Genomic DNA, 26,972 nt, shown 5'->3' with positions numbered 1-26,972 from the left:
CCTTTTATTTTAGAGTCTCAACAATGATCATTTCAAAGATTTTTTTTTTACCTTTTCCCCTGAAGTGCACAAAGCTATTCAATAATTATTTCTAAAATTCATATTTCAAATTTGTGTCTCTCCATTTTGAAACATCATAGACAGCATAGGATGCTTGAGACAAATCTGGTTTATCCTTTTAAGTAGCTTTTGACAACCTACTCTCTTGAAAAGTTAAGTATAATTTTTAATGATGTTTAGTGGAAACTTGTTTACCTGTTCCATCTGTTTTGCTGTTCCATTGTAAGGAAGATGAGAAGTGTTGGAACACCTTCCTTCCCCTAAAGGTATTCTAGTAAGGCGAGACAGCAGCTTGGCAGGCACGTTGTATAGAGTTCAAGCACCAGGTGGGAAATTGCCCATGTGATGGGTAAGAGTCTTTCACGTTTCTTTCTTTTCTTTCTCTTCTTTCTTTCTGTTTCTTTCTTTTGTCTTTCTTTCTCTTTCTCTTCCTTCCTCCCTCCCTCCCTCCCTTCCTCCCTTCCTCCCTTTCTCCCTTTCTCCCTTCCTCCCTCCCTTCTTCCCTTCCTCCCTTCCTTCCTTCCTTCTTCCCTCCCTTTCTTCCTTCTCTTTCTTCCCTTCCTTTCTTCTTTCTCTTTCTTCCCTCCCTTCCTTCCTTCTTCTCTGCTTCTCTTTCTTCCTTCTCTTTCTTCTCTCCTTTTCTTCCTTCCTTCTTTCTTCCCTCCCTTCCTTCCTTCCCTTTCTTCCCTCCTCTCTCTTTCTTCCCTTCCTTTCTTCTTTCTCTTTTTTCCCTCCCTTTCTTCCTTCTCTTTCTTCCCTCCCTTTCTTCTTTCTCTTTCTTCCCTTCCTTTCTTCTTTCTCTCTCTTCCCTTCCTTTCTTCTTTCTCTCTCTTCCCTTCCTTTCTTCTTTCTCTCTCTTCCCTTCCTTTCTTCTTTCTCTTTCTTCCCTCCCTTTCTTCCTTCTCTTTCTTCTCTCCTTCTCTTCCTTCCTTCTTTCTGCCCTCCCTTCCTTCTTTCCCTTTCTTCCCTCCTCTCTCTCTCTCTCTCTCTCTCTCTCTTCCCCTCCCTTCCTTCCCTTCCTTTCTTTCCTTTTTTTTTTTCTTTGGTAAAGTCTTGCTCTGTACAGTGGCACGATCTCAGCTCACTGCAACCTCCATCTCCCGGGTTCTGCCAATTCTCCTGCCTTAGCTTTCCCAATAGGTGGGACTACAGGTGCACACCACCATGCCCGGCTAATTTTTGTGTTTTTAGTAGAGACAGGGTTTTGTCTTGTTGGCCAGGCAGTGATCCACCTGCCTCAGCTTCCCAAAGTGCTGGGATTACAGGCATAAGCCACTGCGCCAGGCCTGATTCTCTGTGATTCTACCTTTAAAAGAGAGCACATGTACCAAGTCTTTTTCAGAAAGCCTTTCCCTAACTCTTTCTAATACTGAATTTTCTCTCTATTATCCTTGCCCAATTTTGGCTGAGAGTTAGTGAATACAATTTAACTTCCTAAAAAATTCCAGTGTCTTTTTCTTATATTGTTCACTTAAATCATTTGAATTAGAAAGGCATCTACAAATAATAAAAATAAAGAGTATAGACTTAGATTAGGGATAATAATTCTTCAAGTGCCATCATCCCCCAGATTTCCATTACAGGCCAGCATTTGCGTAATTGTGCAATGGGAGGTAAGTAATACCCAGGAAATTGCATGTAGAATACTTTGAAATAAAGTGGTAACAAAGATTTCCTGACTCAGGTATGCAGTCTAACTGCTGGTTTAGATGAAGTGCTGAGAATATTTAGAAAAAGCACTCTAAACAGCATCTAGAGATTATCATGAAAATAATTGGAGGCAAAGTCACTAGGCTGCCTTGTGAGAGGTAGCACACCATGGCTCTAAACCTGTTCACAAAAATTAATGTTAGAGACATTAGGAATTCAGGTTTTGAAAAACTTTTTTTTCTATTTATTTGTTATTTATATACCAAAAAAAAAAAAAAAAAAACCATATTAAAATAGTCCTCCCTTCAACGTGGCTATCTTTTTTCAAGTTTAATATGCATACCTGTCTCAGCACTTGTATGGAATAACTGTTGCAGCATTTGGGAGTTATTTTTCTTTCAGACGTTTGCAGATCAGTATTTGTGAGGCAATTGATGTGAACTCTGAACTTACCTAGTTGGTTTATATGACATATGTAGAATGCACTGCAGTAGCCATTGTAGGAAAGTACTGTGATTTTTTTGTTTTTGTTTTTGTTGTTGTTGTTTGGTCTGAGAATGTTGTTTGGTCTGCCAACCCCTCTTTTATAAGACAGAACTGATTTTGATAACATATCTTAAAATATGATAGTATAGAGTTAATGGATGTTAAAATTTTATTTCTTTGTTTTGGTAAGTAGGTTGAATTGAGAATTACATAATCAGTACATTTGAGAATTAGATGACCAGTAAGTATATAATAAGATTGGACACAACAATTTGCCATCTTCTTCTGTTATCATCACATAGTGTGGGTAGGGAGAATGAATAGAAATCACTAGAATAATGATAAGTGGTTTTTGAAACTCTGTATTGAATACATTCCAGCTGACAATGACTTTTCTTTTTCACTTTGGTGATATCAGCCTCAGGGTAAAAAAATGTGTTTATAAAAAATAGTTTCATAAATCTTTTAGTTATAAACAGGAAAGTTTTATATTAGTGTGTCATTTCATTTCTAGACTGTTGATGTTGATCATGATAAAGAATTTGGAGCCAATTTTGATATTTGAATGTATTGTTTTTACACGTGATGATTAAAGCTCTCCGTTAGCAGTTCTTTGTTGTCTGTGTCTATCATGTATTTGTTGCTGTGATTTATGTATCTCATCTCCACCTTCTATTATTTAAACCTAAGTTTTCAGCTCAATCTTGGTGGACTCAAGGAGTTTGTTGCCTGTAACTCATGTACCCTACTTGCAGATGGGGGAATTCTCTTGTTCTTAGTTTGAATCATCATGAGCAATAGCTAATCAAATAACCTATGGGAAAAGTCATTTACTGTGTGCTATTATAAAAAAAAACCCCCAAACAGCCCAAGAACTGGCACCTGCAGCATCTTTTATTCTTGGTGTGCTCCCTTCGCTTAGAGGAGCAGCTCTACCTTCACCTGAGGAATATACTTCCTGCAGTTCATCTACCTCCAGCCACTCACACTGTGTCTACCGTCATTCCTGTTGAAGTGAGTCAAACATTTCGTTCAACCTTTGGCAAGAAAGGTTGGTCTCAAAGGCTATTCTCATGTTAGAACTGAGAGAAATGAGGGGCAGCATGACTGACGTATTGTGATAAAAATTCAATTGAGCTTGGATAGTTGATCCAAAAGTACTACATCTTTACAAATTCTGTTCCCTAGCCATTCTGGTGTTTGTGATTACCTCCCAAATTGCCAGGAATAACACAAGGAATCCTACGGTGATCCTGGTTGTATGGCCTCCAGATTTTCCACTCTCCTTGAGGATTATTTGTTTATTTTAAGATATTTTCTTTCGTTTAAAACAAAGAGACAGTTAATTTCTAGATGAAACTATACATTATGTACTTGCAAAACAGATAAAAGGTAATGAAAAAATAGGAAAGGAAAAACAAAAGCCTTGTCAAAGATTAGTTTTGATGAGAAATTCACAGTGATTTTAGTAATTTTTATCCCTTGCACCGTATACTGTATTCAGTGCAAGGGATAAAAGGTGATACGAGATAGTCTGGCACACCTTCTTATGAATTATTTCATGATGTTACTTGGGGCAACACAGATGGAAGAAATGAACATTTCAAAAAACTATGAAATACATAATTACGTGGGGGCTGCTTGATCAGTGTGACTAACATATGCGGAGAGAGATGAGCCCTAAAATAACCGGGTAGAAGGTGAAAGTTCATCTTTTAACCTTCACTGTTTGGCAGTTGTAGTTTACTTCTCATGTTTTCAGAAACTCTAGGATGGAAGGTGGTTTGGGAACGCATGTAGTCTTTCTCTTTCCTCCCGTCTCCTTCCTATATTGAGCGCTGCTTGATCCATCCCAGGTAAAAGGATGTCTCAGTTATTTCTAAACCCAAACAGTAAATTCTTTATAGCTGATCCGAGTCTCCTGCTGTAAGATTATGTAATCCAATTTCTCAGCTTTAATTGCTTGGCTTTCATTTTTCAGCACTGCAGGCCAAGAACTTGGCTATTTGAATTCTCTTACTGTGTGGCTGTGTATCTAAGAATTTAGCACTGCTTTATTCATTTTTAAGTGGCTTTTCGTAAGGTTGGAATATAGGTTTTATGCCAAAGACATTTGTGTTTTCTGCAGCAGCTTAGCATTGCTGGAGCCTCTACCAAGAGGTTATACGGTAAGCTGATTCTCATTCTGTCGCTTATGCTGACTTCACGATTGTAAAACAGCTTAAGGAGAGTCACTATCCAGAATTGAATTCAATCATCTTTGCAGTATTGAGTATACATCCAGACTGCACTTGTGTTTTCCTGTTCCTTTTTAAAAATGCCTTTTCCTGCAGGGCTCATTACGCTTTAATGTCTCCTAGAGAACGTGGAAGCTGTAGGCATTATAAGCCCACGTTTGATGAACAGTCTCAGATAATCAGCGTGCAAGCTCATTTCCTCCACTTTGTTCCTATAAGAAGAAGATCAGGCTTCAACTTGGGAGCCAGCTGATCGGAATTTTATTTCTGGCTTTGCTGTTTGATTCAGTGTGACCTTGGATAACTCACCAGAGAGGGAAGGTTCATTTTTCAGAAAGTGAAGTTTATGAAAGACCAATCATACTCTCATTGAAAGAAAAAGACCTGATGGAGCACAGCTAGATTTCTCTAGGCCACATCTGACCTGACTGAAGATGATTTTTGAGTTTGGGTCAGGAAAATACAGTAGCAGGGATCATGATGCATTGAGAAGGAAAAAGCAAGGGCTTAGAGTAGGAAGGGAGGGGAACAGACCCGGTTCTCCCTGAAACTCTGCCACTAGGTAGTTTCCCCACTCGCCTTCAGGTTCACAACTCTGAGTTTTTGTGGCATTCTAGGCAGTGAACAAGTCAGACGTGGCCTCTGCTCTCATGGAACTTAAAGTCTAGCAGGGAGGACATACTGAACTGTAACGACAAGAGTGATGAACTTTCCCAAAGGGGAAGTTCAGGCCATTGTGAGAGGCTCTGACAGAGGGATTTCACCTGTCCTAGGGAATTAGGGAAGGCCTTCCTGGGAAGTGACATTTGAATGTGGAGATGGAAAGATGAGTCGACGTTAATTAGGGGAAAGAGGATTTTATGTCCCCCCAGCCACACCCATCTGTACCATACCAGGCTTTGGAGAGATGAGAAGAACAAGGTATGGTTAGAAGCAAAGTTGGAACATTGTTTTTATCACTAAAACAAAGACGGCAGAATCAAAGCCATTCAAATTGTGTTGCCCAAACCCCTGTACCAGTTCCTGGGGTCAGCCTTAAGGGAACAAGGACCAGCAGTAAGGAGTTAGGTGGAGAAGGGATTGTGAAGATTTTATACCGTTTAAGAGAATCAAGAAGCTAGTTAGGTAAAGGAGCTCCTTCTTGCCCCCATGTCTTGGCTTATGCCTTTCTGCCTCTCCCTAGAACACACACTTATATTCTTCCCTCTTCCTTGAAAACTCTATTTGAAGCATGGGTTCTGGAGTCAGACATCCAGGTTGATTCCTGGCACCATCATTTACCAGCTGTTCCGCTTGAGCAGGTTGCTTAAGCTCTCTGTGCTGCTGTTTCCTCATCTGTGAAGTGGTGATAATAATAGTGTCTACCCTAGAGGATTCTAAGAACCAGATGAAGTAATACTTGTAAAGTCTTTGGGATTACGCCTGGCACATTGCCTCAGTAAATGCTGGTGAGTGTTAATATGTAAGGCCCCTCCTTTTAAAAGAGGTCTTCTATACCTAATACAACCCTCACAAACTTGGATTCATATGGTATTTATAGTGTACATGGAGTTAGGGACATAACTTTTTTTCTTAGCATTTACTTGGTCAGTGCCTTTTGGCCAGAGACCACCAGGAGCAACGTTGTGAGTTAAACAAGTTAGTTTTATTAGTTATGGCAGCCAGAGAGCCCCCCCCCCACCCACACACACACACAAGGAACTACAGGGTGTCCAGGTAGGAGGGTGCAAGAAAGAACTTTTTGAAGGATTTGGGCTTTGGGGATTTGAGGGAGGGTCCGAGGATTTAGGATTTCACTCTAATTGGATGCTGTCAGAGAGCAGGGGCAATTCTGTTTTGGCATGTTTATGAATCTCATCTATAGAGAGAGAAGTCTAGCTGAGGATAAGCTATAATTAGTAAAACAAGCAGTCACTCATCTGGTTGAGAGAAGTGGTGTTTGGTACTGTGGGTGGCACAGTGACCTTATTTTTGTTTGTTCTTAGACACAATTATGAAATGGCCTTGTTTTGTCTCATTTTACTGTGGTCTCAGAGTAACCTTGTTAGAGGCTGGTCTTGCGTGAGATAGTGTAGCTTCCTCAGAATAACATGCCTTAGCTACGAGTGCCTTAGCTGTGAGTGCCAGCACAGTCTCTAAATGTCAGGGGCTGCTCTCTTTGTTCTCAGCTTGTCTAACTTTTGTTTGGGCTAGTTTTCTTCCTCCTGGGAAATTGTAAGAGAATATATTTACTCATTTAACAAACCACCAAGTGAGTACCTGTGTCTACTCCAGACCAGGCACATGCTAAACACAGGACACAATAGTAAAAACTCTTGCCTTCAAGGTTCTCAAAGTCTTGGATAAAAGGAGATTTTGAAACTATGTTTCAGACCATTTTGCTAGTTTGAATGCCTTCTGCAGCTTTCCCACAGATATTCCAGCTTGTATCTGGATACTTCCAATGATTAGGAAATCCTAGGTACTGCAGACAATGCTGAATGTTAGAAAATTGGTTCTTAACTTGATCTATAATTTCTTTGCTCGTATATTCCAACACTTGGGGTCTATATCTATACACTGAAGACGACGCTCAGAACGAGTTCCCTGCATGTTCTCATCTACGTAGTCTACCCATGGGCGAGGTAGGTGAACTCTGGATTCTCATGATTCAGTGTTATGCTGACTGCTCTTACAGTCTTCTCAAAAGAATATTTTAATTCAACACATAATTTAATGTTGATTCCATCTTCCATATGGCTTTAATGTTTAGGCCTATTTTGTCTGACTAAAGGACAGACTGCATTATCAGGCTTTTCTAATGGAAGTGTGTGGTGCTACTGCATGTGAGAACAGCAGACACTAGGTGGCAGCATCTTGCTTCGGAACTGGCACAACAAACTGGAGCTGAGTTCACAGCTACATTTTAGAGAGCAGGGTCAAAGGACCTTCCAGAAGTTACCTAGTCAACTCCGCTGCCACCAGATGGGACAAGCCCTGGTCAAATCCACCTACATAGGTATTTATCCCGTTTATAATAACTGCTAGGAAAAGTGCGCATCTTCCCTGTAGGAACCTATTCTAATATTTTAGAATTTGCCTGGTAAAATTCTTCCTAAGTAACCGTACCACATACTGTCATCTGAACTGTTTTCCTTCTTTCCTCAGATGAAATCGCATTAATTTGATTTAGAAAAAAAATTGTTGGTTATTTTCTGAGGCCGTACACATGAAGAGTTACCAGTGAGTCCCCTGCGAACCTTACTTCTTCAGCCCACCCGCCCCCCACCTCGCCGGAAAGATTCTTGATCCCCTAGTGTTCCTCTGGCCATACTCCCCAGCTTCTTACTTGCCTCTGGCACTGCCTCCTGGCTGTGTTCTCCATCATTCTCAAGTTACGGCGCCCCCAGGTTTCGCCTGCCTTCTTGGCCAAAATAAAAACTTGGGTTCTTAAAACTGTAAAGTTAACACCTCAGAACACAACATGCCTTCTGAGATAGGATATTCTACGCCCTTAAAAAAAAAGTGTGTCAGAAAAAATGGGCCATAAACTTAGTTTCAAATGGAAACATAGGCCATGTCAACTCCAGCTGTTTCTGAAATCCTTCTCTCAAAGTCTTAGGAGTTGAACTGGTATGCTACAAATTAAATGTTAAAGGTATAACTTTTAAACTCTCCCTACAAAATTGAGGCGAGGCCAGGTAACAGTCTATGACTGTGGAGGACAAGAACTGAATGGCTGCGATCTGACATGTTTCCATGTCAGAACCAGGCAGAGACGCCAGGCAGTGTGATTCCCGGTCTTGTCATCTGTCTGCGAATGGCATCGTGTTGCGCTACAGCCATATGTATTCAAGATCTTAGCACTGATATTGTTCATTTAAAGGATTTTTTGTAGCAAGAGATGAGCATTGTAAAGGGTATAAGTCAGGATATTGTGTTTGAAAAGCAATGTGTTCTAAAAAAAAAAAAAAAATAGGTTTTGGAGTCAGGTGATCCTAGCGGCAGACCCACATTTGCTGCTACTTTCTAGCCACATGGCCTTGGAGAAATTGACCAGCTTTCCAGAACTGCTGTTTCCTCACATTTTAATGCTGTTGTGAGAATGACCTGAGGCTATGTGAATATATGGAGCACTTAGCACAATGTCTGACATATGTTAGCTGCTCAAGACTTCGATACAATAATTACTTCTGGCTTGTTCCAGGAGAAGGGCCTCTGTGGGGCCATGAGTAGATTTCCTATGGTCTGGGAGAAGTTACACTGCAGTGGTGTGGTATCACATCTCACCTGATCTTTCACTTCAAGAAACATAAGTCCGGAACTTGGCATGCAGGGGAGAAAAAGCAAGCTACAGAAAGGCCAGGCAACATAAATGAGAACAGATCTGTGATTTTGAGTTCTTAATGTCCATTTCCTTTGGTTTCCAAGCAGATCTGTTTCTCATCTATTCCAGAAAACCCATAGTGGGCCAGGGGGCAGGACAGGGTTATGGATAAGGGTAGTATGATTTTGGATATCTCTTGTATTTTTCATTGCCAACTTCAACAGAAGCAACAATAATCACCTAATACTTTTATAATATCTAAATTGTCAGATTTAGTGTATATTTTCAAAGCCAAGGAAAATAAAATATGTATCCATTTTGGACTGATGACAGGGAAAATGGTTCAGAAGTTGATGACAATACTGATGGTGGGTGCTGCAATAGAATTGGATAAATTTGAAGCATTTTGAATGGAAATAATGACAACAAAGGAAACATCCATTAATTCTGGAAGGAAGGAAGAGAGGGAGGAAGAAAGTCTTAGTTTTGTTACTATGTGGTTGCAGGTATTAAAACTACCAAGCAAATCTTAAAATTAGAAGTTTTTAATTGTTGCTTTAGTCAGTAAATGTTTATTTACTGTCCACTATGTGCTAGCAGTTATATGCCAGGCACTGTGCTGGATTAATGTCAAAGATGAACAAGTTGTGGTCGTTTTCTTCCAGAAGCTCTTGGCCTTCTAAGGAGACAGCTGTGTAATCAAACAAATAATTCCATGTGCTAAGTGCTGGTCAGAGACATCAAATCACTATGATAGGAAATGCAGAAAGTCAAGGAGTCAGATATTCCTGGAGAGTAGGGTAGGTATAACCTAAGGGTAAGGCCACATTTTGCGTGAAACTTATGGAAAAATACCATGTGACAGACGGGAAAAAAGATAATACAATCCCAGCAAATCATGGACCAATGTGTAGAGCTAGGAAAGGGCTCTGGGTGTCTAAAGAAGAGCTGCATGTGCAGCAGTGTGTGGTCGTGCGGGGAAAGCAGGGAGTGGGAATGGAACAGAATAATCTGGGGAGAAAAAAAAATATGTTGAGCCAGGTTGGAAAGGGATTTTCTTTTAAGTTAAGGAGTTTGGGTTTGGTTTGAGGAACTGACCAGAGTTTTTAAGAAGTTGGGGCACAGTTTGTAAGACTGGGTTCATAGAGATGTCATTAGTGGAGATTAACAATGTGGAAGACAGACCATGGTTTGAGAGTGTGGTGGGCACTGCTCCCTTTTCCTGGCACAGCAGTGGTAACCTGTTCTCCTCTGCTTCCACTTGTGTAGGTGAACCTAAGAAGAGCTGCTTTCTACCCCTACCCCTGTCCCCACCTTTTAGAATACAAGATCCTATGTCCTTGTCTATAATGATTGTTCTAGGGGCGGATACCAGATGCAGACTGGTTCAGTCACAGTGTCTCATACTCTCTACCTTGGTCCATAGTGTTTGGCCTAAGTATGGGTGTGTGACCCAATCTGACCCCTTCCCTGGTATTTTTGAATTTCGAGTTGTTACTAAGGGAAATCTGATGATGGATCCGGGAAGTATCAACTCTAGAGATGCTAATGGTTTTGTCTTTTATATGTGTAAGAAGCTGGTATTCAGTAGGGAAAAACTGAAACTAACACAGAAGCAAATATGAGAGACAGAAGGAAAAAGAGTTCTGGTGCTTTTTTGGTTCCTCATTTCAAGCATCCCGAAGCTGGCTTAATTCCTGTCATGGTTTGGTTAACATGAGCCAACAAATTACTCTTTCTGCCTATGCTGGCTAGTGTTTCTGAAACACACATTAGTCCTGACTAATGACAACAGGAAGATAATTAACTCTGATTTTGATATATTACATTTGTAAAGACTCCTCTAGATGGTAAGGAGCTCAAGAGAAAAGTCAGGGCTAGGAATACAGATGTAAAAGCTACCCTTCGATAAGTGGTTGTTAAAGCTATGGAAGTGACTGAGTTCACCCCAGATATGTATAGAAAGTGTTGAGAGGCCAATGATGGAACCCTGAAGAATGCTAACATCCAGGAGTACACAGAGGAGGAGGAACCAGCTGTTTCAAACTCAGACCATTTCTAATTTTAGCCAGCCCTTCCAATCTCACAGCCCTCAGTGGGAAGAAAGTAGTCTATTAAAATTCGTTATCATGTCACTAGCTTTTAGAGATTTTTTTTCTTATTTTAAATTAAATTAAATTTCTTTTTATTGTACTTTGGATTCTGGGGTACATGTGCAGATCATGCAGATCATGCAGGATTGTTGCATAGGTACATACATAGCAAGGTGGTTTGCTGCCTCCATCCCCCCATCACCTATATCTGACATTTCCCCCCATGTTATCCCTCCCCAACCTCCCCACCCCCTGCTGTCCCTTCCATCGCTCCCCATAAGAGACCTCAACATATGATGCTCCCCTCCCTGTGTTCATGTGTTCTCATTATTCAGCACCCGCCTGGGAGCAAGAATATGCGGTATTTGGTTTTCTGTTCCTGTGTTAGTTTGCTGACAGTGATGGTTTCCAGATTCATCCATGTCCCTACAGAGAACGTGAATTCATCCTTTTTTATGGCTGCGTAGTATTCCATGGTGTATATGTGCCACATTTTCTTTATCCAGTCTATCATTGATGGGCATCTGGGTTGGATCCAGGTCTTTGCTATTGCAAACAGTGCTGCAGTGAACATATGTATGCGTGCGTCTTTATAATAGAATGATTTATAATCCTTTGGGTGTATACCCAGTAATGGGATTGCTGGGTCAAACGGAATTTCTATTTCTAGATCCTTGAGGAATTGCCACACTGTCTTCCACAATGGTTGAACTAATTTTCACTCCCACCAACAGTGTAACAGTGTTTTTTTTTCTCCGCATCCTCTCCAGCATCTGTTGTCTCCTGATTTCTTAATGATTGCCATTTTAACTGGTGTGAGATGGTATCTCATTGCGGTTTTGATTTGCATTTCTCTGATGATGAGTGATGAACATTTTTTCATGTGTTTATTGGCCTCATAAATGTCTTCTTTTGAAAAGTGTCTGTTCATATCTTTTGCCCACTTATGAGTGGGTTTGTTTGTTTGTTTGTTTTCTTGTAAATCTGCTTTAGTTCTTTGTAGATTTTGGATATTAGGCCTTTGTCAGATGGGTAGATTACAAAAATTTTTTCCCATTCTGTTGGTTGCCAGTTCACTCTAATGATTGTTTCTTTTGCTGTGCAGAGACTCTTAAGTTTAATTAGATCTCATTTGTCTATTCTGGCTTTTGTTGCCATTGCTTTTGTTGTTATAATCATGAAGTCCTTGCCTGTGCCTATGTCCTAAATAGTTTTGCCTAGGTTTTCTTACAGGTTTTTTATGGTGTTAGGTTTTATGTTTAAATCTTTAATCCATCTGGAGTTAATTTTAGTGTAGGGTGTAAGGAAGGGGTCCAGTTTCAGCTTTCTGCGGATGGCTAGCCAGTTTTCCCAACACCATTTATTAAACAGGGAATTCCTTTCCCCATTGCTTGTTTTTATCAGGTTTGTCGAAGATCAGATGGTTGTAGATGTGCGATGTTGCCTTCGAGGCCTCTGTTCTGTTCCATTGGTCTCTATCTCTGTTTTGATACAAGTACCATGCTGTTTTGATTATTGTAGCCTTGTAGTATAGTTTGAAGTCAGGTAGTGTGATACCTCCAGCTTTGTTCTTTTTGCTTAGGATTGCGTTGGCTATGTGGGCTCTCTTTTGGTTCCATATGAAGTTTAAAGTGGTTTTTCTAGTTCTGTGAAGAAGATCAATGGTAGATTGAAGGCGATAGCATTGAATTTATAAATTACTTTGGGCAGTATGGCCATTTTCATGATATTGATTCTTCCTGGCCATGAACATGGAATGTTTTTCCATCTGTTTATATCCTCTATGATTTCCTTTAGCAGTGGTTTGTAGTTCTCCTTGAAGAGGTCCTTCGTGTCCTTTGTTAGTTGTATTCCTAGGTATTTTATTCTCTTTATAGCAATCGTGAATGGGAGTTCACTCATGATTTGGCTGTCTGTTATTAGTGTATAGGAATGCTTGTGATTTCTGCACATTGATTTTGTATCTGGAGACGTTGCTGAAGTTGCTTATCAGCTTAAGTAGATTTTGGGCTGAGAGGATGGGGTCTTCTAAATATACAATCATGTCATCTGCAAATAGAGACAATTTGACTTCCTTTTTTCCCAATTGAATACCCTTTATTTCTTTTTCTTGCCTGATTGCTCTGGCTAGAACTTCCAGTATTGTATTGAATAGGAGTGGTGAGAGAGGGCGTCCTTGTCTAGTGCCAGTTTTCAAAGGGAATGCTTCCAGTTTTTGCCAGTTCAGTATGATATTGGCGTTCATTACCTGTTCAGTATGGTTTGTCATAAATAGCTTTTATTATTTTGAGATACGTCCCATCAGTGTCTAGTTTATTGAGAGTTTTTAGTGTAAAGGGCTGTTGAATTTTGTCAGAGGCCTTCTCTGCATCTATTGAGATGACCATGTGGTTTTTGTCTTTGGTTCTGTTTATGTGATGGATTACATTTATAGATTTGTGTATGTTGAACCAGCTTTGCATCCCTGGGATCAAGCCTACTTGATTGTGATGGATGAGCTTTTTCATGCACTGTTGAATTTGGCTTGCCAGTATTTTATTGAAGACCTTTATCATGGATGTGCATCATGGATATTGGCCTGAAGTATTCTTTTTTAGTTGAGTCTCTGCCAGGTATTGGTATCAGGATGATGTTGGTCTCATAAAATGAGTTAGGATTCCCTCTTTTTGTATTGTTTGGAATAGTTTTAGAAGGAATCGTACCAGCTCCTCTTTGTATGTCTGGTAGATTTCGCCTGTGAACCTGTCTGGACCTGGACTTTTTTGGTTGGTAGGGTATTAATTGCTGCCTCAATTTCAGATCTTGTTATTGGTCTATTCAGGGATCCAACTTCTTCCTGATTTAGTCTTGGGAGGGTGTAAATGTCCAGGAATTTATCCGTTTCTTCTGGATTTGCTGGTTTATGTGCATAGAGTTGTTTGTAGTAATCTCTGACAGTGGTTTGTATTTCGGTGGCTTTGGTGGTGATACCCCCTTTATCATTTTTTATTGCGTCTATTTGATTTTTCTTTCTTTTATTAGTCTGGCTAGCAGACTATTTTGTTCATTTTTTCAAAAAACCACCTCTTGGTTTTATTGATTTTTTTGAAGGGCTTTTTGTGTCTCTATCTCCTTCAGTTCTGCTATGATCTTAGTTATTTCTTGTCTTCTGCTAGCTTTTGAGTGTTTTTGATCTTGCTCCTCTAGCCCTTTCAATTTTGACGACAGGGTATCAATTTTAGATCTTTCCTTGCTTCTCATGTGGGCATTTATTGCTATAAATTTCCCTCTAGACACTGCTTTAAATAAGTCCCAGAGATTCTGGTATGTTGAGTCTTCATTCTTACTGGTTTTGAAGAACATCTTTATTTCTGCCTTCATTTCATTGTTTATCCAGTTGACATTTAGAAGCAAGTTGTTCAGTTTCCATGCAGTTGTGCAGTTTTGAGTGAGTTTCTTAATCCTGAGTTCTAATTTGATTGCAATGTGGTCTGAGAGACTGTTTGGTATGAGTTCCGTTCTTTCACATTTGCTGAGGAGTGATTTACTTCCAATTACGTGGTCCATTTTAGAGTAAGTGCGATGTGGTGCTGAAAAGAATGTATTCTGTGGATTTGGGATAGAGAGTTCTGTAGATGTCTGCTAGGTCAGCTTGGTCCAGATCTGCATTCAAGTACTGGATATCCTTGTTGATTTTTCTGTCTCGTTGATCTGTTTAATATTGACAGTGGAGTGTTAAAGTCTCCCACTATTATTGTGTGAGAGTCTAAGTCTCTTTGTAGGTCATTAAGAACTTGCTTCATATTTCTGGGTGCTCCTGTATTGGGTGCATATATATTTAGGATAGTTAGCTCTTCTTGTTGGATTGATCCTTTTACCATTATGTAATGCCCTTCTTTGTCTCTTTTGATCTTTGTTGGTTTGAAGTCCATTTTATCAGAGACTAGGATTGCAACCGCTGCTTTTTTTTTTTTTTTTTTTTTTTGCTCTCCATTTGCTTGGTAAATCCTATTCCATCCCTTTATTTTGAGTCTATGTGTGTCTTTGCATGTGAGATGGCTTTCCTGAATACAGCACACCGATGGGTCTTGACTTTTTATCCAGTTTGCCAGTCTGTGTCTTTTGACTGGGGCATTTAGGTCATTTACATTTAAAGTTAATATTGTTATGTGTGAATTTGATCTGCCATTTTGTTGCTGGCTGGTTTTTTTGCCCATTAGTTGATGCAGTTTCTTCATTGTGTCAATGGTCTTTACCATTTAGTACGTTTTTGTAGTGGCTGGTACTGGTTGTTCCTTTTCATGTTTAGTGCTTCTTTCAGAAGCTCTTGTAAGGCAGGCCTGGTGGTGAAAAAGTCTCTCAGTAGTTGGTTGTCTGTAAAGGATTTTATTTCTCCTTCACTTATGAAGCTTAGTTTGGCTGGATGTGAGATTCTGGGTTGAATGTTCTTTTCTTTAAGGATGTTGAATATTGGTCTCCACTCTCTTCTGGCTTGTAGGGTTTCTGCCGAGAGATCCATTATGGGTCTGATGGGCTTCTCTTTGTGGGTGACCCGACCTTTCTCTCTGGCTGCCCTTAGCATTTTTTCCTTCGTTTCAACCCTGGTGAATCTGACGATTATGTGTCTTGGGGTTGCTCTTCTTGAGGAATATCTTTGTGGTGTTCTCTGTGTTTCCTGGATTTGAATGTTGGCCTGCCTTCCTTGAGGAAGTTCTGCTGGATAGTATCCTGGAGAGTGTTTTCCAGCGTGGATTCATTCTCCCTGTCACATTCAGATACACCGATGAAGCGTAGATTAGGTCTTTTCACATAATCCCATATTTCTTGGAGGCTTTGTTCATTTCTTTTTACTCTTTTTTTCTCTAATCTTGCTTTCTCATTTTATTTCATTGAGTTGATCTTCAGTCTCTGATGTTCTTTCTTCTGCTTGATTGATTTGGCTATTGAAACTTGTGTACTTCTCGTGCTGTTTTTCAGCTCCATCAAGTTGTTTATGTTCTTCTTTAAGCTTGTTATTCTAGTTGGCATTTTGTCTAACAGTTTTTCAAGGTTTTTAGTTTATTTGCATTGGTTTAGAACATGTTCCTTTAACTCAGAGAAGTTTGTTATTGCCCACCTTCTGAAACCAGCTTCTGTCAGTTCATCAAATTAATTATCCATCCTGTTTTGTTCCCTTGCTGGTGAGGAGTTGTGATCCCCTGGAGGAGGAGAGGCATCTGGTCTTTGATGGTTTCATCCTTTTTGCACTGGTTTCTTCCCATCTTCATGGATTTATCTAGCTTTGATCTCAGGGAGCTGCTTCAGGCTGGAGACTGTCCCTTGTCTGACTGTAGAGGCACTACTGGGCTGCCACGGTCTCAGTCCAGCTGCTGCATAGGCTTCCAGTGTCTTTTGTTGACACTGGGAGATTAGGCCTGCCTGTGTAATGGCAGATGCCCTTCCCCCCACCGAGTTCAATCCTTCCAGGTCAAGCTTGACTGATGTGCCTGGACTGTAGGGAAGGGACCCATCTAGCCTATTGCCAGTCTCCCTGCTTTTAGCATCCCCTCTCTCCGGAGAGCCGGTAGCTCCATCCTGTGGGCTTTCCTGGCTATGTGTCCACCTAGATCTGTGCTGACAATCCACGGCACCAGCTGGGGCTGCTGTTCAGCTCTGTGCAGGTAATTTGGGTGCTTTTCAGTTCGATGAAAGATCTACTGGTCTGTGGGTTGCAGAGGCTTTGGGAGAAGTGCAGTGTCTGGACCAGTGTGTTAGGGGAGGGGGAAGCCCCTGATCCCCTGGTTAGATGCACTTCTCGGGTGAAGCAGCGCCCTCCCTGCCTCAGTTTCCCCTCTTTGGGCTGTGCCCTCTGTCCAACCAGACCCATTGAAATGAATCTGGTACCTCATTTGGAGAGGCGGAGATCACTCGCTTTCTGTGTCTCTCTCACTGGGAGCTGCGCACCAGAGCTGTTTGTATTCGGCCGTCTTGGCAGACTCCTTTTTTTTTTTTTTTTTTTTTTTTTAACTGCTCTAGGCTACATCTGAAATCTGCTTCATACAGCTTTCAGTCACTGGAGTCAATATAATCTTCCCCAAAATATTGCTTCCTGTATTTGAAATCTAAGATCTTATAACATAATTTCTTCTTCAGTATTAAATCTCTCCCTTCTTTAAGTTACCCCTCATCTGATAAATTATTGAATTTTATTGTAGTCTTCTAAATATCTGTCCATGTTGCTTATGAAGGGTGACATCTGGAACAGACACAGTGTTTGAGTTATAACATGACTAGCCTGTAGTGGAACTAATGTGTCTTCCTGATATTAACCTCATGCTGGTTGCACTAGTGAGGAATATTGCACTTGTCATTAACAAAAAAAAATTATAGTTTTTTTCTAAAAATTTCTAGAAACTCAGAAAAATAGATTCTATAATTATATGATTGAGGTTTTGAGCCTAAACAAAGACCTTTACATTTGTCCCTGTTAAATTATTTTTTATAGAAAAGGGTAATTACTGTTGCCTAATATGTGTGTAAATAATTCGAAGTGACATAACTGGCCAAAAGTCAGGTAATGTTAAATATAAACACAAGATGGAATATCATGTGTTGGTGAAAATTATCTTTCTGAAGAATATTTAATAACATGAGAAAGTTCTTACGGTATAATGTTAAAGAAGATGCAGGGTTTACACTAAAAGTAATAAATTGTAAAAGTCCTTTCACCAGGAAAGGGAGTGTGCCTCAGAGGTAAGGGAAGCAACATCCCTGTTAAATTTTATCTTACTGGTATTAACCCATTATTCTATCTTTAAAAAATATTTTTTATCTTAACTCTAATACCCAACTATTAGTCATCCCTCTCTCCTTTGTGCTGTCAGAAAATTGATCTACCAAATAGGACGTGAAGGTGTTTATATTATTGGGCATGTATAGAGGTCTGCAGTAAATATCCAGGGATGCATTTGGGTTTTGGGTTACAGTAACTATACCTGGATATATTATTTAATCACTAGATTACTCTTTAGCAGGATATTATTAGAAAGTACATTTAGACTGAAAGGCTTCTTAAGAGATCATTTCGTCCCATCTCTACACCTCTATTCGGATTTGGTGTTAGACTTTTTTTTTTAATTGCATTTTAGGTTTTGGGGTACATGTGAAGAACATGCAAGATTGTTGCACAGGTACACACATGGCAGTGTGATTTTCCACCTTCCTCCCCTTCACCTATATCTGGCATTTCTCCCCATGCTCTCTCTCTCCAACTCCCCACCCCCCGCTGTCCCTCCCCTATTTCCCCCCAACAGACCCCAGTGTGTAGTGCTCCCCTCCCTGTGTCCATGTGTTCTCATTGTTCAACACCCACCTATGAGTGAGAACATGCGGTGTTTGATTTTCTGCTCTTGTGTCAGTTTGCTGAGAATGATGGTTTCCAGGTTCATCCATGTCCCTACAAAGGACACGAACTCATCGTTTTTGATGGCTGTGTAATATTCCATGGTGTGTATGTGCCACATTTTCCCCGTCCAGTCTATCATCGATGGGCATTTGGGTTGATTCCAGGTCTTTGCTATTGTAAACAGTGCTGCAACGAACATTCGTGTGCATGTGTCCTTATAGTAGAACGATTTATAATCCTTTGAATATATACCCAGTAATGGGATTGCTGGGTCAAATGGAATTTCTATTTATAGGTCCTTGAGGAATCGCCACACTGTCTTCCACAATGGTTGAACTAATTTGCACTCCCACCAACAGTGTAAAAGTGTTCCTAGTTCTCCACATCCTCTCCAGCATCTGTTGTCTCCAGATTTTTTAATGATCGCCATTTGAACTGGCGTGAGATGGTATCTCAATGTAGTTTTGATTTGCATTTCTCTAATGACCAGTGATGATGAGCATTTTTTCATATGTTTGTTGGCCTCATGTATGTCTTCTTTTGTAAAGTGTCTGTTCATATCCTTCGCCCACTTTTGAATGGGCTTGTTTGGTTTTTTCTTGTAGATCTGTTTTAGTTCTTTGTAAATTCTGGATATCAGCCCTTTGTCAAATGGGTAGACTGCAAAATTTTTTTCCCATTCTGTCGGTTGCCAATTCACTCTAATGACTATTTCTTTTGCCGTGCAGAAGCTGTGGAGTTTGATTAGGTCCCATTCGTCTATTTTGGCTTTTGTTGCCATTGCTTTTGGCATTTTGATCATGAAGTCCTTGCCTACCCCTATGTCTTGAATGGTTTTGCCTAGATTTTCTTCTAGGGTTTTTATGGTGTTAGGTCTGATGTTTAAGTTTTTAATCCATCTTGAGTTAATTTTAGTATAAGGTGTCAGGAAGGGATCCAGTTTCTAGACTTTTTCACAGACTTTGAGGCTGGGAAGTCCAAGAGCAAGGTGCCTGAAGATATGATTACCTCCCAAAAGTTTCACCTCCAAATACTGTCACATGAGGGATAAGATTTCAACATACGAATTGTGGGGGAGGATACAAACATTTAGTCTATAACAAATGCTATTGGCCAAGGTTCCCATTGGTTGCTAAAAGTCAAAAATCCTGAATTCATTGTGTGCCTTGGCATATGATTTTGACCAAGACACTTAACCAAGACTCTTGCTTTCCCTGTCAGCAATATGGGATCTGCTGTATGTGAAGGTCCCCATGTCAGTCTGGTCTGAGGAGACAAGCTACAGTGCAAACATAAATGGGATTTGCTGTATGTGAAGGCAGATTAGAACAAAGGCCTCTTCATCTTAAAGGTTAAGTGGACGGAAAGAACCGCTGATGAAAATTGAGGAGTACTGACAGATGATGTAGAAAATAAGAGAGAAAAGCAAAAAAGGAAGACGGAAATTCTGACAAGGAAATTAAGATGCACGTCCATGCATGTTTTTGTTTGTTTGTTTTGATGATAACAAAAGAATGATGTATCTGCATACTATGTAAATCTTGTTTATACTTAACAGAAGTCTAGTTTCCTTTCTTTGTACTTAACAAAAATCTAGTTTCCTTTCATAGAGTTCTTAAAGGACAGAAAATACGTATCTGTTTGAACACCATTAGACAGGGAAATGATTAATGCGTTACCTCTGAATACCTCTTGAAACCTGATGTCTATTAAATGTTGAACTTCTGGGAGACAAGTATAACAAAATACAAGGAAGCTTAATGGTCAGTATTTGCAGATAACAAAGTACTCCTTAGATTGGAAATTCCTACCTCAGCAGTGGGCAATATTACCCAACAATATTAAGTACTTTGTGGTTTAATATTACTACAATTTGAGGCATATTATCTAAATGATTTAAGGGGTGATAAATTGTTTCCAGTTTTACCCAGTGCTGTGGTTTGAACGTTTCTGTCCCCTCCAAAATTCACATGTTGGAAACTTTCACCATCAACACAATATTGGGAGGTTAGAAGGTGTTTAGGATTAATACTGCTATAAAAAGCACTCTAGGTAGTGGGTTTGCTCTCTCTTCTACCTTCTGCTATGTGAGAACACAGCAAGAAGGCCCTTACAAGATGCTGGCACCTTGATCTTGGAGTTCCCAGCTTCCAGAACTATAAGAGAACTGTAAGGTTTTTTCTGTTCGTTTGTTTGTCTTTTTTTTTAAATAGCAGCATGAAACAGACTAAGATACTCAGGATTTGTTTTAATCAGGTACGATTAGGTGACAGACACAGAGAGGTCAATGCCATTGAAAGAAGTTTTCTTGCTTATACTTCTCAAGAGAAGGGTCCATGTCATGCCATGTAGGGCCACGGGAAAGTATCAGGGTCAGTTAGGAGGCAGCAGGAGGAGAGAGGGGAAGCGTAGCCCAGAGCATTTATTGTGTTTTTTCAGGGAAGTAATGGGTGAGACCAGGCAAGTATGAGCAAGTTTGGAAGTTGGATAGCAGTTTTGATAATTTCAGCAGGCCCTGGGCTATAAAAGTGGTCTCTGGTTGTTTGACACTTGGTTCTGGGGTGATTAGGGCAGGGGAAATACTGGCTTGCTGTATGAGAGTTAGATAAAGTTGTGATGGGAGATACGGCCTTTGGATTGGTTGGTGTGTATATGAAAGATACCCTCAGCAGAGTCCTTTGCTATCTAGGAATTAACCAGCCTTATGAGGACCAGTCTGTCCCTAGCCAGCAGGGCACGATAAAATATAGAAAATAAAAAGTATGATTCATACATAAATAGGTTATCTTTTAAAATAACCAAAAATATGAGGTCAAATTAGTACTCAACTAAAAATACAGTCTTTATTTCTCTTTACTCATTTTGCTGCCTGGTTCTCTCTACAAAGATGACTCTCTGGATAGGGCACAAATTTCCCTTGTCCTCTAAAACTGAAGTTTTGGGATGGACTTCTGTGGGTGACAGTAGTGATGAAGGGTTATCAGGATGCATCAGAGTCTGTTTACTGTCCTTGGGAGAAAATCACTAACTGCCTTGCAGCTGCCTACCCCAATATCTTGTTCATGGCCAGAGGCAACTTGCATGGTCCTCCGTATCACCACAGTCCCTCAGAAACTCATTTGCCATGAAAATGAAGTACGACATCTGCATCTTGTTTTTTCAGTCAGTCCACAATGGATAATGAATCTAGACCTCAAGGGTAACTTAATGGCAGTGTCCAACCCCTGAGAGGGTTATTATGCAGAAGGTGGGGGCCAGCTGTTCTCCATCTTCTTTGAGAACAGACGAGGAATTGGATTTAAACCATGACGCAAGATGTGTCAATTAGACATTGGAAAGAATTTCCTGTCACAGTTTGAGGCACAGAATTGGTGACCAGGGAGGGGCAGCTATGAAACTGCTTGTTTTGGGGACCTTTTACGAAGGAAAGACTGGCAGATGGACGAGGCAGCCTGCCAGGGAATGACCTTTGGTTGATCTCCCTCCAGGAGTACATGTGCTTGCCCTTAGAACCTTTCTCTCATAAGTCTTAGCACAAGATGGGTTGGTACCTTACCTGCCCTGCTAGATTCTAGCAATCTTTAGGGCAATGACAATGTCTAGCATGGTGCCTTGCACATAGTTGACATTCAAGAAAGATTTTTGTGTGTGTGTGTGAGAATGAATTAAGATGAAATTTGTCTTTGAAATACCTCAATTCCTCACCTTCCTCTTTTCCACCTGCTTTTTTTTATTCAGCATCCTTTCTATCCCAGGTGATCTCCAATATCTCTTCCAACTCAGAAATTTTAGTAGCCTGGGTTTACTAATGTTGTTGTTATAACATTTTTACCTTTCTTTAGAAAACCTAGGTCTTATGAGTACACATGAATGTGAATCCCTTAATAACAGAATAATGATTTCTAATTATATACATTATTTCAATTAACACAATTCAGTGGACTGGGCATTATCAACCCAAGTTTGCAAATAAGCAGTCTAAAGATTAGAGAGACTGTGACCTGTCCAAGCTTAAATAGCGAAGAACGATATAAACTCACATCTCTCTGACTCCAGAGCCCAGCACCTAAATGCAGTGGGTTTTCTCACTCAGGAAATTACAAAATTTAAAAAAGATGCTAAGGAGGAGAGCCCAAAGACAGTAGTATCCAAGGAAAGACTAGCAAGCCTTGTTATTGGAATGAGTGCATCAATTGGACTGTATGAGGAGCTGAATATCCAGCTACATGCAAGATCAGCCCTGGCATCCCAGCTGCCCAGTCCTACTCGGCCCTATCACAACTACTGCTTAGCGCCTGCAAAACGCAGGCGGTCCCCCAGGTTGTCTGCTAGGCTGAGGAGGTTGTCAGGTGCCAGAATCTATATCTGAGCTTATGTTACTGCTTTGCAACCTGGGACTCCAGCATTCCATCCATCTGCAGAGTTAATTTTCATCCCTCCCTTTCAGGCCTCTGAACCACTGGAAATAGGATCTCTCTGTCAACAGTGCCTTTGACTGTTTATTTTCCACTTCTTCAGTTGCATTTTGTTCTCAACTTGTATCATTAACTCACTGTGTGGAAATTTTGATCAGACTTGGATCCTAGAGAACCAAAGCTGTGGCATATTTAGCTGCTATTTCAGTAATGGCAATACTTAAACCTGTAATGCACACTGCCCATGGGCTGTCTGCATTGAGTTCTGTTTTTCTACCAAATGTGTTCATCTGCCCAGACTCCTTTTAAAGAAAGTAATAAATTCCCTCACTGCAATTATAGTGTAATTCACTGGGAGAGTGTGGTTTAATTTGTGCATCATTTTCTTGGATCAAATAAATCACCCTAAAGCGATCTTCAGCTGAAGTTTTGTTATTACAAAGCCCAAGAAGATCATCCAATTATCATTTAGAGTGGTTATCGGCCTGTTCTCCAGTGGGAAGCTGAAAAGGAAATACAGGTTTATTTTAAGTGGCCCTTATCTGGGTGTCCAACCACTGCCATTCTCCATGCTTAAAGAGGGCAGGAGAAGCTGGAAATCGGAATTTTCATTTTGAAAGGATGACAGACTCTAGGGATACACCCACTAGACTTTTAGTCTTTGAGGATGAGACCTATGCTAGACATTTGTATTCAAGGTAGCATGGCATAAGGATTAGCAATATAGACTCTGAAGCCAGACAGCCTGGGTTTAAATCCTGCCTCTAGCACTAGCTGGCCGTGTGACTTCTCTATACTTCAGTTTCCTCATCAGTAGAAGTACCTATTTCTTAGAGCTGTTGTGATGGTGAAGTGAGTTAACATATGTAGAGGGCTCAGGACACAGCCTGGGCTATAATAAGTACTGTGTATCTAACACTGTGTGTGGCACTGAGTAGGCTTAATAAATGTCTGTGACTGAATACCAGCATTCTGTTATTCACCAGCAATAATCTCTTCATGGTATCATTACTACAGGTACTAGATGAAAAAGGTAGGGATAAGTTTCTGGGGGAAAAAACACTATAGATAGAATGATTGACCAAGGAGGGAGTAAAATATTTTGGGAGAAGTTCTTATAATCATATTGACTCTTCTCAGGGATTCCTGTGTATAGTCCTGCCTATTAACAAGGAGTTGCAGGCCTCTACAGAGAAAGTAGCATTGCAAATTCTTCCAACGAGAGGAAAAGTTGTCTTCAGCTCACAGCGGCAGTGTGCTTATCTATTGTGTAAACGTGCCACTGAGTTTCACTAGGGGGCGCAGCTAAGTTTCTGCTTATTTGTTGGCACAGAGATTGACATATCCTGAGCCAAAGAATATGCAAAACCTTTCCAGTACGTTTGCTAGCTTCACCCATTTCTAGGCAGTCTTCTAGCTGAGTCTCCCAAGTATGATTCTTGGCCTCTATTGCATTTTGACTTCCTGGTGCTTGCTTCTTACACCGTCACTGTCATCTCTCCCCACCCTTGTTTGTCCTTTTTCATGTGACCTCCAAACCTTTGGTTAAGAATAATTCAGCCATTCACAATACTTAGAAATCATAGAAAACATGAATGTGACCCAGCGGAGGAATGTTTTCTGGTTGTCTTTTAAACGTTACAGACGTGGCAGATCCATTTAGCTTCACTGTGTCTTTAATATATATTTTGGTGTGCATGTATACGGGTGCACATACACACATACATCAAATTACACATCTATACATTTTTTAAAATGTGCTGTTTGCACTCACATGGCCCTAAGCTGTAAAATATCTTGCTTTTCCTACTACTGAAGGTGTTTTGCTTCCTATGCTTCTTTTACTTTTCCGTAATTGTAATCTCAGAACATTCACATGACACCACGTTAGGTGTAGTTCAATGCCTAGAAGTCAGAGCTAGAAAAGGAGTTAAATTTGCCACCATTTCACGCTTTCCTAGCCTAAGAACATTTATACTTTTTCTTATTTATACACAAGTCCTTGCATTCCCCACTGTCTAAACTCCAAGATCTTCCAGGAGAGAGGTGGTGCTTCTCAACTCTGTACCCCCACCTTCTCTAAGAGTGCCCAGCACACATTTGTTAGATGAAGTAGGAATGCTTATTTGCTCAATTGTGTGTGTGTGTGTGTGTGTGTGTGTGTGTTTTATTTGCAAAGAGCAGATAAAGGGGTTTATTGTAGGACTACATAAGATCTGGAGTGGGAAAAAAATAAAAGGATTTCGGCAGTTTTTAAGATACCTGCCCTCTTTCTCTCCTTTTGGGACTATCTTATATAACAAATTTTCTCATATTTGCATATCTACTCTTCTTTCCTTTGGTAGTCACTGATCCATTCCCTCTGTATTCTCCAACCTAAATTTTGACTGCTTGGTATAGAATCCTACTACATTGATTGGACAACATCTTTCTTGTTGGGCTGCCTCATGGTTTGAAGCCCGGTCTATGACTGAGCTACCTTGGGTCAGATGCATATTTCGATTTGATCAGTAACCACTCCTACCCAAAAAGACTGCCTGGCCTTGCTACTTTGAAGGATGGGGGTTGGTGGAGAGCTGTGGGAAATGCAGTTAGATCAATAGATGATGCAGGAACATTATAATGCATGGCAGAGCGTCCCTGAAAAAACAGTGCTGGTACACTGTAGCAAAGAAACAAAGGCGCCCAGGCTGGAGTGCAATGGTGCGATCTCGGCTCACTGTAACTTCTGCCTCCTGGGTTCATGTGATTCTCCTGTCTCAGCCTCCTCAGTAAATGAGATTACAGGCGCCCACCACTGTGCCCAGCTAGTTTTTAATATTTTTAGTAGAGATGGGGTTTCACCATGTTGGCCAGGCTGGTCTCGAACTCCTGACCTCAAGTGATCCAACCACCTCAGCCTCCTAAAGTGTTGGGATTACGGGGCGTGAGCCACCATACCTGGCCCTAATTTAACCTTTTATGATGTAATACTAGTCTTGTCAGATTTAGCAAATAAAAATACAGGAAGGATACCTGTACAATATTTGGTATATACTTATATTAAGAAATTATTTGTGATTTATCTGAAATTCAAATTTAACTGGCTATATTCTAGCAACTCTATCTCCATTTTACAGATGAAGGCACTGAAGCAACTCACCTCACCCCAGGGCACACAACTAGGAAGTGATAAAACTGATTTGGCGTTAGTATCCTGTCCTGTCCACTGTGCTATTCTGCTGCTTTTAAATGGCAAGCACGCATGCATGCACGCACGCACACATGCACACACACAACTCCTTTATTCTTGTCATCATCTTTCAAAAATAAGAATCTAGTAAGACCAAAGTGTCCTTAGTTGTTGTATCAGAGTTCAAGCAAGGAACAGAAATCACAGCAGAAATTTGAACAGGGAGAATTTAATGTAAAGAATTGTTGGCCCATTATGGTGGTTCATGCTTAGAATCTCAGCACTTTGGAGGTGGGCGGATCACAAGGTCAGGAGTTCGAAACCAGCCTGGCCAACACAGTGGAACCCCATCTTTACTAAAAATGCAAAAATTTAGCTGGGTGTGGTGGCAGGTGCCTATAACCTCAGCTGCTTGGGAGGCTAAGTCAGGAGAATTGCTTGAACCCAGGAGGCGGAGGTTGCAGTGAGCCAAAATCATGCCACTGGACTCCAGCCTGGGCAAGAGCGCTAGACTCCCGTCTCAGGAAAAAAAAAAAAATTGTTGACTACATAAAGTTCTGTTGACTACGCAAAGGGGAAGAAAAACTCTAAGGGGCCGCGAGGCAGTTAACTGCAGAAAGTGGCTACTACTCCTAAGACTAAGGGGAAAATGAACAAGGAAGGAACTTAGAAACTTACAGAAAAAGTCCCTGCAAGGCTGGATTCAGACCTCTGAGGAGAGTACCTGGTTGTTAGAGAAACATGCTGCCTGTAGTCCTGGTGCCAGGGAAACTTGCTGAAGGGCACCTGCTGTTAAACTGCACAGGGCAGCCTGCCACGGCTGTAAAACCTGACCAGGAGAACTGCATGCTGATCTGCCTGCCACTGCATGGAAACAGAAAACGAGATGAAGAAGAAAAAGTCCTCTCTCTTCCCGCTGTGCATTGTCCTCTCCACGCTCCTCAAAGCCTAACATGGAGCCAGCTGGCAAAGGAGAAGTATGGCTCGTAGAGTTCAGCTGCAGTATTACAAAGCAGGATGAAGAAAGTGGGCTTGGAGCTGAAAGACACTAAATTAATAACTGGTACAGATGGAAAGTACGTTTTTCAACCCAAGGATAGAAAGAAGCCCCAAACATCATCACACAAAAGGAAGACAGATTGGCTAAGAGAGGCATTTACATTAAAAAAACAAACAAACAAAAAACTAAA

General features: G+C 40.6%; 1 protein-coding gene across 8 annotated transcripts in view; it reads left to right on the top strand.

The window, feature by feature from the left end:
• Window positions 1-26,972, top strand: part of PARP11 (poly(ADP-ribose) polymerase family member 11) — a 73,789-nt gene extending 46,817 nt beyond the window's left edge. For all 8 annotated transcript variants that reach the window (XM_003942189.3, XM_074403411.1, XM_074403406.1 and 5 more), the window contains one exon: window positions 1-26,972. This exon is cut by the window's left edge. The gene's annotated coding sequence lies outside the window, so the exon portion shown is untranslated.

This window comes from Saimiri boliviensis, chromosome 7, assembly GCF_048565385.1.
Source record: "Saimiri boliviensis isolate mSaiBol1 chromosome 7, mSaiBol1.pri, whole genome shotgun sequence".
NCBI classification, from domain to species: Eukaryota; Metazoa; Chordata; class Mammalia; order Primates; family Cebidae; genus Saimiri; species Saimiri boliviensis.
The sequence above is the reverse complement of the archived record's forward strand: the minus strand, read 5'-3'. Positions and strand labels throughout refer to the sequence as shown.